The sequence below is a fragment of the Bombina bombina genome, chromosome 6, assembly GCF_027579735.1.
Source record: "Bombina bombina isolate aBomBom1 chromosome 6, aBomBom1.pri, whole genome shotgun sequence".
Lineage (NCBI taxonomy): Eukaryota > Metazoa > Chordata > Amphibia > Anura > Bombinatoridae > Bombina > Bombina bombina.
The window spans coordinates 705304429-705320876 of record NC_069504.1 but is presented as its reverse complement, the minus strand read 5'-3'; the positions used below and the strand labels follow the sequence as shown (position 1 = coordinate 705320876).

Genomic DNA, 16448 nt, shown 5'->3' with positions numbered 1-16448 from the left:
AGTTATAATTTAATGCAAGTTCAACGATACGACATTAGAGGTATGACAAGTCCAGATATTCACGGCCCGGCGGGCTTTTGACCTAGGACTTCAGAGGCTTTATTTTACATCCTGTAAAATGTCAATGTATTATTGTTTTATTTAGATGTGATTGATCGTTAGTCTTAACTCTCAACTGGTCTTGATGACATCTAGAGATTAGCCTGAGGGCTCTACAGAACTACACTTATGGGACCAAGTAAATGTAAATGTGAACACTAAGTTAAAGGGACACTGAACCCAAATTCAGTTCTTTCATTTCTTTTGTGATTCAGATAGAGCATGCAATTTTAAGCAACTTTCTAATTTACTCCTATTATCACATTTTCTTCATTCTCTTGGTATCTTTATTTAAAATGCAAGAATGTAAGATTAGATGCCAACCCATTTTTGTTGAACAACCTGGGTTGTTCTTGCTAATTGGTGGATAAATTAATCCACCAATTAAAAAGTGCTGTCCAGAGGTTTGAACCAAAAAAAGCCTAGATGCCTTCTTTTTCAAATAAAGATAGCAAGAGAACGAAATTTTTTTTATAATAGGAGTAAATTAGAAAGTTGCTTAAAATTGCATGCTCTATCTGAATCACGAAAGAAAAATTTTGGGTTCAGTGTCCCTTTAAGATAGAATTTCAACTACAAAATAGGAAGTTAATTTTTATGCTCTAAATCTCATGTTGGGTATACTACCCGAGTTTGTTGCAAGAGTATTGGATAACATTTATGTTTGTAGCTGCCCTAAAGGGGACACCCACCACGTGTATATGTTTCTATGTTATTGTGTAATTGTGGGACTGATTTGTCCCAGTTTGTACTTATTTCCTAAATAAAGAATATTCTTTAAAAAAAAAAAGTTCTAATGTAAACACTTGCTGCAAAAATGAAATCCTGCGATCGTCGATGCAATCATATGATTTCAAGGCCAGGATCAGATCATGGGGACTCCCTATGTTGCTAGGCACATCCCCCAGTTCGATCTTGCTTTCATCAAAAGGGGAGGCTGCAGGACGCCTTAAAAGGTAGGATGTTCCACTAGGCGCTAGCGACACTCTTGTAACATTATCCGATTGGTTGTGCTTCATGTCCCTCATGGACACACGGCCTCAGGCGCCACAACTGCCTTTGGGAACCTTACCATGGGTCCAGGCTCATCCATGGGACCAAGAGGGTCCAACAGCCCAGGCGGCACTTTACAAGAGGCAGCACTTTAGTGACTGACTCAGTTACTGTGATAACCAGACCGGAAGTGAGTGTACTCACTGTATACTGCTGAGCACAGTTGAAGATAATAATCTGCCCCTCAAAGCAACAACAAAAAAAATCTCTCAAAAACAGTGATACCCAGAATGCTCCTGTCCTCCTCCATTTAGGAATCATTATGCACAGGAGCGGCACTTCAGGGACCAAGGTATAGCGCTCTTAGCAAGCAGTGACCAGTGCAGGGATCGCAGCTGTTCTTCTGCCAGTAGAGCATTACAGTGGTAGCTACAGATTACAGCTTGTGCTAAGCTAAATAACTCCCCTGCCGAAGGTAGCATTGAAAATTGCAGCGGGGGCTGGGCTTTCAAAACGAAGAGGACAGCTACTGCATGAGCGACATTTGTTTATTTTGTAAAATTCCTTTTCTTGCTGCCGGTGTTCTAAATTAAGTTGTCTACCCCGTAGGAATGTGACTACCATGTCACTTCCGTTGACGTGAATCAGCTGCTTGAGGTTTGTGGTGCTCACTGCGCATGCGCTAGAGGTCCAAGCTTCTACAAACAGCTGATTTACACGGCAGTGGCTTGCACAGTGCACACAGAGAGCTCAAAGCAGCAAACAAAAACAAAACAATCATTATACAAAACCATTAGACCATTTACAATCATTAAAATCATTAGACAAAATATGTTAGAATAAAGACTAACCTGATTACATAAGTGTGAGTACATTGATATTTAAATTGTTCAAAGCTGGGGAGAGGCAAAACACAACCAAATACAAATACAGTTTAGGATATAAAATAATATATTTGTCGTTAGATCGTGTAGTAAAACAAGGTGTTACATCCTATTGCATCAAAGGCATGAGAAAATCTGTGACTTTTGTGACGACAAGGAAGTTGGTTTCTTATTCAAGCTGTTTCTTATTCGTGAAATTCTGTTTCTTATTCAATTTTTTTGTCAGACTGCTTTAAATTGACTTTAAAATAGAAGGTTGGGTCTCTAGCGCATGCGCAGTGAGCACCACAAACCTCCAGCAGATGATTACACGTCACCGGAAGTGACGTAGGTCGCGCATTCCTATGGTAGACAACTTACTTTAGAACACCGGTGTAACCCCTCTCCACTGCCTGTTTAAATAACTGCAGAATGACAGGTAATACATTCATCTCCTGCTACAGAACGGCAGTTTTAACGAATCCTTTTACTTTACTAAACAGGCTGCTTTGAAATATTGGGGAAAGGGGCATGTGGGGACTTGGTAGATTTGCTACATTTCAGCAGAACTAACTGAAGAGTTAGACACCAGCTGCACCATAGTAAATAAAAGTAAAATAAGTGTGCTTCCTTCTACAAAACTGTTATAAACAACAGTACCTAAATTGCTCTATGTTTGTGTAGTTTTTTTTAATTTTAAACTTTGTCTAAAATTTCTCTCCAAGAAAAGGTATAGGCTATACATCAGTCCCACCCACCCTTTTTTGTTGTTTTCTTAAATATTACAAAGACAGTCTAGTCAAAACTAAACTTTTATGATTCAGATAGGACATGTAATTATAAACAACTTTCCCTTTTACATTTATCATCAACTGGTTTTATGCATTGTATTTAAAAACATTTTTTTAGCAGTTTAACCTTATATTGTGGGTTTTAGCTCCTGAATAGGAGTGCTTGTGGTAAGTTAGGAGTCACCTTTATTTCTCCTTTTGGGGGAAGATATTGGGAGTATACCCAGTCTTATAGTGCAAGAGATTATTCACCCCTTTTTTGCACCTGTGGGGTAAGTTGTAGGCTCCCAGCAGTATAACCTTATCATGTACAAAGACACAGAGCCAGTCAGTGGTGACATTCAAGGTGGAACAAGCTCATAATTCTAACTTTCTTCCCACTTATTGCACAATTATGCATAACCATTGGTTACATGCAAACAGGCTTAGTAAGGGGGGTGGTCAGGCTAGTGGGTTGATATGTTAGTCAGTAATTTTACTATTGGGGGTGTCATTTCATTCTCGGACCCAGGCAGCACAATGTCTTGAGCCAGCCCTGCATGGGTCCCATCCCCCCACGATGTGCTTTTACCCGCATTGTGTCTGAGAACCTGCAAAAGCAGAATAGTGGGGGATGGGACCCATGATTAGGTTCCCAGAGGTGGTTGCGGCACCCAAGGCTCTGATTAGAACAGAGCACTCTGGAGCGTATCTGCCCTCGACCATTATTGCATTATCGGATTGGTCAGTGTGTCCGTGAGGGACAGGAAGCACAACCAATCAAGTAATGTTGCAAGTGTGTCGCTACCGCCTTGTGATGTTCCATGCTGTCCTTCTGCGTTAAAGCCCAGTGCTATTAGGATAGCATGGAACATCCTAACGTCGTGAAGGGGTTAATTGAAAAAAACAGGTTTATTACACCCCAACATCAACAATATTGTTTCCTATAGATTTGAGGGGGTTTTCTCAAAGGATCTTTTTTTTCATTGTCCCCAGGAATTCTTTAAGGAATGGCATGTTGGGAAGTTTTGCAACATTGCTCCGTTGTCTCTTTATCTTGCAGAAAATAAACTAGAGATTTCTTCAAATGGTTCTAAAAAAAAATTTAAATTTAAATTTGATCTCAAATGTGTCTGGGTCCTGATTAGTTTTGTGATATTTCAGAATAACTGTGATACAATTTTCATTTAAAGCATGCAGGAAAAAATGTGCCAAAGAGTACAAAATTTAAAGGGTACTTTATTTTTCTTTTGTAAAATAATTACCGCAGCTCTGGCAAGATATCTGAACAGGGGCGTTTCTTGGTCCTGTCTGAGTATGCCTTTTTTCACAGGTCCCGTATTCTCTAAGCGAGTTACACGTACAAGCCGTGTTTCAAAATACACAATACACTGGTAGAAAAAGTAATGTGTTCAAAACTAACTGAAAGCAGTGGGATTTTACTTTTATGTTGTTATTATTGTCAGGTGCTCAAGTTTGCATTCCCATGCGAGATTCTCTATTCCAGAGCGTTTCATTACTTTCTGAGGAAGGCAACACACTACTCGCTGGGCCTTCCAGGTTCATCCCAGATTCAGCCCCTTGATTGAATGAAATCGGCCCATGCAGGGTTCAGCGTGGTATTTCACTGGCATGTTGTACAAGATGGGGGCCTGGGTGAGGCACATACTGTACCCTTCCTTTGATCACTATAAACCTCAGCCTGATTGGAGATATGCGATGGAATAATCTCAGAACTTTTGAGAAATAGGCTTTGCTGGAGTTGTTTCCTCTAATAAATGTCCTCACACTCGCAGATAGTTTGCTACCTTTAAACTCCTGGAGCTCCAGTTTGTTCATGTGCAGGTTCAGCACCCGATTCTCTAAAGCCTTCTGCTCTGGCAAGATTCTATGAGAAGGCTTTTAAAGGATCACTTTCTGTTATAATTTTTAAGCTAAACAACTAACATATTAAAGTTAATAAACATTCATTAAAACCTACTGACCTATATTTTCTCCAAAACGAAGTTTCATAACGTTCTAAAAGTTATATCTTTTATTCGCTGATGATGTCACGTTATCCTGCCCACTATTTTCAGCACTGCATGTTCAAAATACTTAAACCAATAACTTTGTGTTTAAAGCGCCATTTTGAAACCTAGGTATTGTAAACGGATTGGTACAGAGCAAAGGATACCCACAGAGTGGGTTTGGAAAACAATTAAATTTGCAGACAAGATTTCTGATATACGGTAGAGATATGTTAATGAAATGCTATTGATAAAAAGCGTATTTGGGGTAGTTAGTTAGTAACAGGCATAGAAAATATTTACTTACAGTGGCCCTTTAAGTACTAGAACCCTCAAGAAAAGCTATTTTTACCTTGAGAACTGTGTATCCCATTAAAGGGACTGTCAAGTCCAAAAAAAAACTTTCATGATTTGAAGGGACATTCCAGCAAAAATTGGAATCCACATGGATGCATTGTAGTTTTGCACAGAAGCATTTCTGTAATATACATGTATTAGCAAAAATGCTTCTAATAAAAGCTATAGCTGTTTCAAAAGTGTACTTAAGTATGCACCGTGCACCAGCATTTTAAACACAGCATATGCTCAGAGAGCCAAAGGTGCTTGTACCATCCGGTAATGATTACATTTGTTAATTGCTGACATAATACAAGCCCAACTGGTGCTGTGAGCAGCTGCAGTATTTAAAATGCGGGTGCACAGATAATATTTAGCTATGCTTCACATGCACGTGCAGAGAAAAATGTTAACACTAAAACAGGGATAACTTTTACTAGAAGCATTTTTTGCTAATACATTTATATTGTAAATATGTTTCTATTCAAAGATGTAATTCATCTATGTGCATTTAAATTTTGACCGGAATGTCCCTTTAAATAGGTCATGCAATTTTAAACAACTTTACAATTTACTTTTATCACTAATTTTGCTTTGTTCCCTTGGTATTCTTAGTTGAAAGCTAATTCTATGAGGTTCATATGCTAATTTCTTAGACCTTGAAGACTGCTTGTAAACTGAATGCATTTTGACCACTAGAGGGGATTAGTTCATGTGAGATAACATTGAGCTCATGCACGTGAAGTTACCTAGGAGTGATCACTGATTGGCTAAAATGCAAGTCTGTCAAAAGAACTGAAATAAGGGGTCAGTTTGCAGAGGCATAGATACAAGGTAATCACAGAGGTAAAAAGTGTATTTGTATAACAGTGTTGGTTATGCAAAACTGGGGAATGGGTAATAAAGGGATTTTCTTTCTTTTTAAACAAAAATAATTCTGTTGTTGACTGTCCCTTTAAGGGGAGTTCTGTATGTGAAGGAGAAACACTTACATTACAATATTGTGCTCAATAAAAAAAATCTAATAATGGTGAGTTTTTGAGAATTGCACCTTAAGTCTGACAGCATAAGTCTACGATGTTGGAATTTGTTCCACTACTACTTTCTGCAAATAGGATGTAATTTCGCTATACATAAAATTAAACTGGTATGAAGGGGAGGTGTACCTAGAACTTTCATATTTCTGATGGTTTGGAATAGTCTTTGAAAACCTTTAGAAAACCCAGGCAAATAGAATTTCTAAGATAGTTTTGCGGTGCTGAGTGGGAACACCTCTGTGTGAATTTAAAGAGACATGACACAAAATATTTCTTTCATGATTCAGATAAAGCATACATTTTTAAACTTTCCAATTTGCTTCATTCTCTTGGTATTCTTTGTTGATCACCAATCACCAACTAGCTCCCACCTCCTGATCTTACCTAGGCATACTTTTGAACAAAGAATACCAAGTGAACTAAGCAAATTAGATGATAGAAGTAAATTAGAAAGTTGTTTAAAACTGCATCTTAATCATGAAGGAAAAATATGGGGTTTTCATGTCCCTTTAATAAGGTTTTTATTTATACCAGGGGTGTCCAAACTTTGCTCTCCAGAGGTTTTGGAACTACATTTCCCATGATGCTCAGCTAGATAAAATGCTGGCTGAGCATCATCGGAAATGTAGTTCCAAAACCTCTGGAGAGCAAAGTTTGGACACCCCTGATTTATACCTTCAACAAATTCTCTCTCAGGTATGATCTGATAGGTATGATATTAGCTTGTTGATTTTTAGGTTATTCTAAGTGAAGATTATTGCATTATTCTTTTATATACAATAGTTAATGACTACACATGATCTCAAGTTAACCTATTACATAAAGGCTGTTTTAGCCATATTATAAAATGTTAAAGGGGCGGTAAAGTCAGAATTAAAGTTAAATGAATTGTATAGAGAATGACATTTTAAACAACTTTGCAATTTACTTCTATTTTACTCAATCATCTTGTTATCCTTTGTTAAAGGGTAATCCTGGGTGAGCTCAGGAACGTGCACGTATCTATAGCCATCTGGCAGCAGTGTTTGCGAAAAATGCTTATAACAATGTTATACATAGTTGCAAACACTGATAAAGACACGTGCACGCTCCTGAGGATACCTAGCTTTACTCTTCAACATAGGATACCAAGAAAACAAACTAAATTGCATAATAGAACTAAAATGGAAAATTGTTTAACCTACAATATATTATTGGTATTTAAATGTACATTATTACCCTGTACGTGGTAATTTAAGTATATAATGATGTTCAATGATATTAAGTCACTAGTTTATAAGTTGTTTCTTAAGTAAGTTGCAAAGCTATACTAAGGGTCCGATTCTCTAAAGCTCTCTGCTGTGGCAAGATTATCCTCAAGGAATTCTAGAAAGGTAAAGTTTAACTTGCAAGCTGTTTATCCAGTTTTGCAGGGTTCTTGATGTGAAGGAGAGACACATACATTACAGTTTAATGTTACAAAAATAATCCTCAAAGATTTTGCACGATTTCTCTTTACGCTGGAGAGTTTTGTGTCAAAAATTGCAGACAAGTTGATCAACAACATAAGGAGAAACAATCCATTGGTTCAGTAGTCAGTAGATTTGTGACCCTAGTGAGTTACTTAGAGCTGGCTGCGGCAATGAGACACACAATTACACGCTATTTCACCATGATGGGCAGGCAGCAGCATGCCAGCCACATAATTGCAAGCTTCTATACCATGACATCTATTCAAAACAGACAAAGGTGACAGTGCAGCATTTTATTACCCAAATAGTTCTGTTAAAATATTGCCTGGTCAGAATGCCAATTTAACCCCCACCATAAAAGACTAAGAAATATGTTCATTTACTTAAAGGGACAGTATACACCAATTTTCATACAACTGCATGTAATAGACACTACTATAAAGAATAATATGCACAGATGCTGATCTAAACATCCAGTATAAAACCTTTTAAAAACTTACTTAGAAGCTCCCGGTTTAGCATGGTTGATAAGGTTAGTCTGGGACACCCATTGAAAGGGCTGTGAAAACCAGACACTCCCCCCTTCCAGCATATGAAAAGACACATAACTTAAACAGGAGCCAGCAGGAGTCTGTAAACGCGCGTATACATCTGACACCGCGGGGCTTGGTTAAGAGTCTGAAAATCAGCACAATGTTATTAAAAAATAAGCAAAACTATACATTTTTATAAAAACACCCCCAGATGGGCTATATAAATGGATCATCTACAAAACATTTATGCAAAGAAAAATCTAGTGTTCAATGTCCCTTTAATCACAACCTCTAACTGAACCTTAGTCTCTGACGTTGACCACTTCACATAGATATTAACAAAAACAATGGTGACGTTTTGAATGTTATATAGTACAAATGCATGATACAAAGCAACCGCATGAAAAGAACAGGGAATGACAGAGCCAGCCAGCTTTTTCATTTACTACACTGGCATGCAAAGAGTGTGCCATCCTCACATGTGTATACCAAATAAAGCAGCTGTATACAGAACAAGGCACATCAATGTTAGCTTCTTAATGAAAAACTTTATACATAATAACGGTGCAGAGCAATAAGTGGCTCCACCACAGCATTCAGATACTATTACATTATCATGTACACAATTTACTGCAGGTCATCATTTTGTGCACACAATATTGATCCATGATGTCAAAACACAGGCATATTCTCAGTGGCGTCTGTTTATCTTTCATTTGATGCGCTGCTGAGCCAGGGAGCAGCTCTAGGCATGAGCTTCATAATTAATGCAGTGCAGTTTACATATTTTGTATGTGTGTGTGTCAGAGTGTTTTCTTGTGTGTGTATGTGTGTCTGAGTGTTTTTGTGTGTGTATGTGTGTTTGAGTGTTTTTGTGTGTGTGTCTGAGTGTTTTTGTGTGTGTGTCTGAGTGTTTTTGTGTGTGTGTCTGAGTGTTTTTGTGTGTGTGTCTGAGTGTTTTTGTGTGTGTGTCTGAGTGTTTTTGTGTGTGTGTCTGAGTGTTTTTGTGTGTGTCAGAGTGTTTTCTTGTGTGTGTATGTGTGTCTGAGTGTTTTTGTGTGTGTGTATGTGTGTTTGAGTGTTTTTGTGTGTGTGTCTGAGTGTTTTTGTGTGTGTGTCAGAGTGTTTTCTTGTGTGTGTATGTGTGTCTGAGTGTTTTTGTGTGTGTGTATGTGTGTTTGAGTGTTTTTGTGTGTGTGTCTGAGTGTTTTTGTGTGTGTGTCAGAGTGTTTTCTTGTGTGTGTATGTGTGTCTGAGTGTTTTTGTGTGTGTGTATGTGTGTTAGAGTGTTTTTGTGTGTGTGTCTGAGTGTTTTTGTGTGTGTGTCTGAGTGTTTTTGTGTGTGTGTCAGAGTGTTTTTTGTGTGTGTATGTGTGTCTGAGTGTTTTTGTGTGTGTGTATGTGTGTCTGAGTGTTTTTGTGTGTGTGTCTGAGTGTTTTTGTGTGTGTGTGTTTTTGTGTGTGTCTGAGTGTGTTTCCGAGTGTTTGTGTGTGCATCTGAGTGTGTTTTTAAATGTGTCTGAGTGTTTGTATGTGTGTGTGCCTGTGTTTTTGTGTTTGTGTGTGTCTGCTTTCTGGGGGGAGCCACCATAACTTACCGCACCGGGTGACACCAACCCTAGTTACACCACTGAATATTCTGCCTGCCTGCCTGCCTGGGATACTTTCACAATAAGGATGCTATCAGAAAGGAGACAGTGCCAGGCTGCACCCAACTCCCCACAAATACACAACTAAACCATAAATGGGCACTACTGGCAACCCCATGCACATTTCTACATGATGGCATCAGAGAACACACAATTGCTGTACCAGGCTGTTCTCTCCCTTTATTACACTATGGATAATGCCAGTCTTGCTTCACACATATTAGCACACAATAGTTTGTAAAAACAGAATCTGCTACAGAAGCACAGAGTTACACCTAGTTCTAGTGTATTCCAAGTTTCCAGTAGTACCATCCACCCAGAACATAGGTATAGTTTCAGTCACTACTTTACTACAATATACACAAGCAGGCTATTCTCACACACTAACTGCCTTACCCTGATTTGTAAATACAGCAATGACTGGCAGTTCATTTGTGTGCCAAAATGTATAATCAAACAACAGAACAGTGTGATATGTATACACCACACTAACATGAGAGGAGGCTGTTGTCTCACCCAAATATTACTGTCCCATGCAAGCTGTAAGCAATGGGAAAATGTGCCAGTGCAGATCAGCATGAAAATATGTGGGAATGATAAACGACATAAAGGAAAATATCCTGGCAAGTATTATCAGTGTGCAAACATAAAGATAATAAAGGCTGGAACAAGAATCGGAGAGGAAGAAAGAGGCTGGCCAGGGACAGGAAGATCCAGCCCTGCAGGGAGAGAGCTGGGGGGAGGAGGAGGTGTGAGCATGGACTGGCAGAGGGAGGGAGACTGCAGGGGAAGAAGACACACCTCACCAACAGAGTGTGAGAGAGCCACCTGCAAACAGAAAGATCCGGGAGAGTGACAGACAGGAGGATAGAAAGAGAGAAAGCAAGAGTCTGATCGGAAAGAAAAACAGAAAGGGAGTAAGGAACAGAGATACCTAAGGAATAAGTAAAAAGAACAGTTGGTTGAAGGAGTGAGAGGTGCAGAGAAAGTGTGAGGAGGGGAGGGTGAGAAAGAGGAGCAGACAGGCTGTCATCCCCAGTGTCTCTTGACCCTGCACACCGAGGTAAGCTGTTACTCTGCCCCACCCAGAGATACCCATGGCTTTTATTAATACTCATATATTATTAATGATGATGTTCTGTGAGTGAGGGAGCCTGAGAATTAGCAGCTGCTAATTCACAGGGACACGTCTCCTTATGTGTGGGTGTGCGAACCTAAATTCATTGTTTATACGAAATTAGATATGTTTAGATGTACAATGTTTAAGTGTGTGTGTATGTATATATGTGTGTGTGTGTATATGTATATGTATATATATATATATATATATATATATATATATATATATATATATATATATATATATATATATATATATATATATATATATATATATATATATACACACACACATAGTGTGTATATGTATGTGTTTGTGTGTGTGTATATATATATGTGTGTGTGTGTATGTATATATGTGTATATATACAGAGTGTGTATATGTATGTGTGTGTATATATATATATATATATATATATATATATATATATATATATATATATATATATATATATATTTATATATATATACATAATGTGTGTGTTTGATATATGTTGTATAATGTGTGTGTTTGATATATGTTGTATGGCATGTTAGTAAATAAAACTTAATTACACTAAGGGATTTTATCATATGTTTTAATGATATTTTAAGAAACTTTTTAAATACACACACAAATATTTTTTATTGTTAACCTGATTTATATTATTGACCAGACCTGTAAAATTAAATTCCTCTCCCATTCTTGTTCCAGCCTTTATTGATTAAAATGCATTAGAACATTTAAAAATATTACAATTTGCAATCAATATTTCAATCTAAATGTGATGGATTTATTTCATATATAAAAGTCACTTCACAATATATTGGGATGAAAAAATGTCAACAGGCCCCCAGGAATCTCACAATATTCCAATTTAGGCAAATCATATTAAATGGAGTAAAGATAAACTGCTCTATTGTGCTAGATTTTATAATTGCATTATTGGTTGCAGATATGTTTTAACCCTGCAAAGGTGTTACACAGAAAAAGTTATATCCAAACTGGCTGTGCATTACTTGTCAGGAACACAGCCGCAGGGCCAATCTGGGACGGCATATGTGCATAGCATCCATTAACCAGCCATGCTTATCCCCTGGTTAGCAGAGTATTTCTGCTCTGTAACTGAGTTTATGTGTGTTTTACCCTTTTTGTGGATATTTTTGTCTGGTGTGATGTTTTAGCATATAAAGGATCCTGTGGTCTTATTATATATCTGCTTTGTAAAAATAGTCCTCATCATACACATTTGTATAACATATAGGTCATTAGTAGATTAAAAATATAATACAGTGCACAAAGATTCCAAGGGATTTCCAGTGAAATAAATCTCCCCAACTGATCTGTAATGCAGATTTCTTAAAATTTGGAGAGTTTTTTTTTCACAATTTAGTAAATAAGCTCCATAGCATAACAGAGAAATAAGATACTTTTGTCTCCCTGAAGAATTCTGGGAATTCTTAGTGACTTTTAGCCACACACCTTAAGCACCTAAAATTAGTCATTACTAGGTGACTCATATGTCATTTAAACCATATCAGGGATGTACATCCTTCTCACTGGAAAGGCCACAGTGTGTTATCTTCCAATTTTTTAAATGTTGTCAAAAGGAAAATATATTTGTCTCTAACTTAAAATGAGTATTTAGTATACCAACATATAAATAAGGACTTAGGAACATATATTTAAGAAAAGGAATGAGCTGGCATTCTGTTGCTGTAAATGGGGAGATATACAGGTTTAGTACAGTATGGGGAAAAGGATACAATATGACAAAGGTCTCTATTATTGCCCTAGGGCCATAGATTGGATAAGCCTGTACTACAGGATCAGTATAGGCCACAGTGATTGTGACAAAGTCATATAGAGGAAAGAGACCTATGTGGGCAACATCCTGTATTTGATCTCTATTAAAGGTACATTGAAAGCACAGTTAACACATTGTGATTGTAAAAATTAACTTCCCTGCAAACTTTGCCAATCAAAAGATTTATTTAAAACATTCTTTGTCCCATTGTTGTTTTAAAGGGACAGTATACACTCATTTTCATATAACTGCATGTAATAGACACTACTATAAAGAATAAGATGCACAGATACTGATATAAAAATCCAGTATAAAACTGTTTAAAAACTTACTTAGAAGCTGTCAGTTTGGCTCTGTTGAAAAGGTAGCTGGAAAGCCCACTGCAAGTGGGAAATAAGACACCCCCCCTCCCCCTTCTTTTGTATATGAAAAGACCCTTTACACAAACAGGAGCAAGCAGGAGTAGGTAGCTTACAGTATTCACATAAAACTTTGGGGCTTGGTTAGGAGTCTGAAAATCAGAGCAATGTTATTAAAAAATAAGCAAAACTATACATTTATTTTTTTTAAAAAACTTTATGGGCTATATAAATAGATCATCTACAAAACATTTATGCAAAGAAAAAAATGAGTGTATAATGTCCCTTTAATGGATAAACTCCCCCATTTCTATGGATGATCCAATCAACAAGTGTTACTGAAAAAATAGGGCATTGTATTCACATCTGCAGTAAGAAGCCAATGAACCAACACATGGGGGCCTATTTATTATTGTGCGATCGGACATGATCCCATATTGCGGATCATGTCCGCTACACATAGATAAATGCCGACAGCATATGCTGTCGGCATTTATCATTGCACCAGCAGTTCTGTTGAACTGCTCGTGCAATACCGCCCCCTGCAGATTTGCGGCCAATCGGCTGCTGGCAGGGGGTGTCAATCAACCTGATCGTATTCAATCGGGTTGATTTCTGTCCGCCGCCTCAGAGCAGGCAGACAGTTTATGGAGCAGGCGGAAGGGGCATCAAGCTCCATACGGAGCTTGATAAATACGCCCCATAATGTTGACTCTGGTCAGTGCAATCTTTGACTGTGATTTGGCCAGTTAAAGAGAGATATAAATGGGCTCCTACACTGATCAAGCAATAAATGTGAAGAAAGTTGCAGTATTAGAGTTCTGTATCCTGTAGGATGCACCCAGCATCTCTGGAGCAGTGGAACAAAAACCACAAGAAGAGATACATTACATTAAGGGTGTTCATAGCGTATGAGACTTTATCACAAATGTATTTTACTAAACATAAGCCATTTTGGGCCAGATTACAAGTGGAGTGTTAACAGTTACATGCAAACGAAAAGAGATTTATCGCAGATGTTTGCGCAAGTTGGGTTTACTGCTTGTATTACAAGTTGAACATACAATAGAATGATTACCATGTGCTCGCAGCCCTGTTTTATGAGCGAGTGGGAGTGCGCATCTCCAACCATATTTATATATATATGTATATGTGTGTGTGTGTGTGTGTGTGCACATGTATTTATATGTGTGTGTATGTGTGTGTGTATGTGTATATATATATATATATATATATATAGTGCATAGGAGCCCTTTACAGTCAAGTAGATGAAAGCATATAAAAAAACGTATTTATGCAATATTCAGTCTAGGCCAAAATAAACTTTCATGATTCAGATAGAGCATGTAATTTTAAATAATTTTCCAATTTACTTTTATCACCAATTTTGCTTTGTTCTCTTGGTATTCTTAGTTGAAAGCTTAACCTAGGAGGTTCATATGCTAATTTCTTAGACCTTGAAGGCCACCTCTTTTCAGAATGCATTTTAACAGTTTTTCACCACTAGAGGGTGTTAGTTCACGTATTTCATATAGATAACACTGTGCTTGTGCACGTGAAGTTATCTGGGAGCAGACACTGATTGGCTAGACTGCAAGTCTGTCAAAATAACTGAAATAAGGGGCAGTTTGCAGAGGCTTAGATACAAAATAATCACAGAGGTTAAAAGTATATTATTATAACTGTGTTGGTTATGCAAAATTGGGGAATGGGTAATAAAGGGATTATCTATCTTTTAAAACAATAAAAATTCTGGTGTAGACTGTCCCTTTAATAAGTGTTATAGTATGTATTTGCTGCAAATATTTCACATTCCAATGTTCTGCACATACCGGAATATGTTCTATGTATTTTGAAATAGATAGGGGCCAAAAGGAGTGTGTTTGTGGAATACTGTGTGACTGTTTGAAAACTGATACACTGATACTTAATTGCAACATTGCATTAAACTATTAGATACTGATTGATCTATCTTGAATTAATAAGCTTGACGTGCAGGCAGCATCTATTGTATGTTGAATATACAGTCCTGTTGACATTTATAATTAGCACATTGTATGCATTTGAACAATATTTATTATAGGGCAATAGCCCAAAATCGCCTGACTGTTAAATCACAGCAGTACGCAGATAGGTCACCTTTTAGCGCATGGGCCTTCATGTATGATTACTGCTTGACCCTTTGAATGCACAAACTTGTTCTCCCTTTGGTTCCCATTGTCCTCTTTTTTAACTAAGCAGGATACCGGGCCATCAATAAAGAGATGGATGTGATATACTCCACTTAACTAAGTTCTTTGCTATCTATTTTAAATTTTGTATGTGTCACATATATGTAAATAAAGTGTACATTTAAAATTGAGTATTCTATATATCTATACCTAAATAATCATGTGTATATGGTTAGCGCACAAGTAAAACATTTTTACTTTCAACTCATAATACGAGCGCTACCCAACGCATGCAAAAATCTTACTTATAGCAGAGTTGGCGCTTGAGCGGAAGCATTAAATACGGCTCTACTTGTAATCTGGCCCTTTTTTGAGGGAATTCAAATTTAATGTCCCTTCTTTAGATTTGTGTTATTCCTCTGCATTTGATCTAATAACATAAACAAATAGTACAAGAACTGAGTTTTCTCTTAGGAAAGAGAGAGGTTTCACCTGATATCGAACTAATAAATCTAATATTAAAATATTCCAGGAAATGTTAACAAATGTTAACAATTTAAAATGTGGAATTTGATTGTAATAGGGTAGAATCAGTACAACTAAACACTGTGATGTATAAGAATAGTCTTGAGAATAACCTAAAATTACCTAAAAACAATGAGCTTTACAAATGTCTCACCTGATTCTATTATTTTTTTAAAATCAATATTTGCTTCATAAAATAGCTTTCTTAATTAATTGCTTTACTGGACCCATCTCTACCATTATCAATAGCAAAATGGTCCCTATATTAACTATTGGTTCAGTGTAATAGCACTTGTAATGGAAATGCTGTTATGGAAACCTTGAGATTAGGTCTCAAATTGTAAAAGCCCTGTCTGCCTCCATGTCCAATGTTTTTTGTTTAGTTTTTTTACTAGTAGGAGTCCCTTTGCTTACTCCCAGATACCTAGTATTTAACATTTTATTATAGTAGAAAACATATAGAAGTTTATTTTAAGACTTGTTTACCCTGCACATTTATGTGTTTATAATCCCTGCAAAGGGGTTATACACATGGTTAAATTATCGCTCAGGACCCACAAAAAACTGCTGGTCATGAGCGGAAACTGCTGCGTACCCAATCAGCAATGCTAGTTGTAGTACATGGTTGTAGACTAGCACTGCTGATGGTCTCGCAGAGCACTGCAGGTCCCAAGCAATACTTTAACTATACATTTAACTCATTTGCAGGGGTTATACACATAGGGGTACCCGGGTACGGGGTTGCTA

At 37.3% G+C, this 16448-nt stretch overlaps 1 protein-coding gene across 2 annotated transcripts in view; it reads left to right on the top strand.

Annotated features, from left to right (window-relative positions):
• The window catches only part of RAB3D (RAB3D, member RAS oncogene family), an 86993-nt gene that overhangs the window by 30186 nt on the left and 40359 nt on the right, over window positions 1-16448 (top strand). The window contains exon 1 of one of the 2 annotated variants that reach the window (XM_053717849.1): window positions 10502-10803. The exons of the other annotated variant lie outside the window; for it this stretch is intronic. The gene's annotated coding sequence lies outside the window, so the exon portion shown is untranslated. Of the gene's footprint in view, window positions 1-10501; window positions 10804-16448 lie in introns of those variants that run through there. 2 annotated transcript variants of the gene reach the window in all.